This window comes from Sinocyclocheilus anshuiensis, unplaced genomic scaffold (assembly GCF_001515605.1).
Source record: "Sinocyclocheilus anshuiensis isolate Anshui unplaced genomic scaffold, SAMN03320099.WGS_v1.1 scaffold472, whole genome shotgun sequence".
Classification (NCBI taxonomy): Eukaryota; Metazoa; Chordata; class Actinopteri; order Cypriniformes; family Cyprinidae; genus Sinocyclocheilus; species Sinocyclocheilus anshuiensis.
The window spans coordinates 159,426-160,073 of record NW_015557102.1 but is presented as its reverse complement, the minus strand read 5'-3'; the positions used below and the strand labels follow the sequence as shown (position 1 = coordinate 160,073).

General features: G+C 37.0%; 1 protein-coding gene across 2 annotated transcripts in view; it reads left to right on the top strand.

The window, feature by feature from the left end:
* tmeff2b (transmembrane protein with EGF-like and two follistatin-like domains 2b) overlaps positions 1-648 on the top strand; it is an 88,764-nt gene that overhangs the window by 4,338 nt on the left and 83,778 nt on the right. The gene's annotated exons all lie outside the window — the stretch shown is intronic.

Sequence of the window (648 nt, the reverse complement as noted above, 5' to 3'; positions counted from 1 at the left end):
TGCTATACTCACTTACATAAATGAACTATAGTGTCCTGCACCCACTAAAAAATTAAAAAAATCTAAAATTATATCTGGTCTCTGAATCATTTTTGGTTTGACTGTATATCCTTCGGTTATTTTCACACTTAATTATGCCCATTAAAATGTATTTTACAAGTTTTTGTTACTTTCACTGTTAATTTTTTTGCTCTGTGAGCTGCTCAGAGCTACTCCATTGCAGCGGATTTGTACTGTAATCACACGCTTTGCTGTAATAATGCAGGGAACCACTCGTTATAAATCTCCTAACTGTGATATTTTCAGAAATAGAAGTCGCGTTTTTTTAATCTGAAACGTGCTGCGATTTATATTCCAAAGCCTCTCATATAATGCAGAAACACTCAAGCAAGCAAAACACGCGCAACACGCCTGCACGTATTTGTACTGGTGCAGAATGAGAGGACAGTACTACAGCCTTGCGCATTTCACACAGGCTGCTAGATTCACTTTCGCATTAAAGTCGTGTATGCCTAAGATTGAAAATAAATGATGTGAATGCCGAATGCCCCTATAAATGGTCTTATTTTTACGATTTAGTTTTAATCCAAATGATGCGTGTGAGTGAACATCGAACATCAAAGATCACACAACAGAAATGCGCGCTCT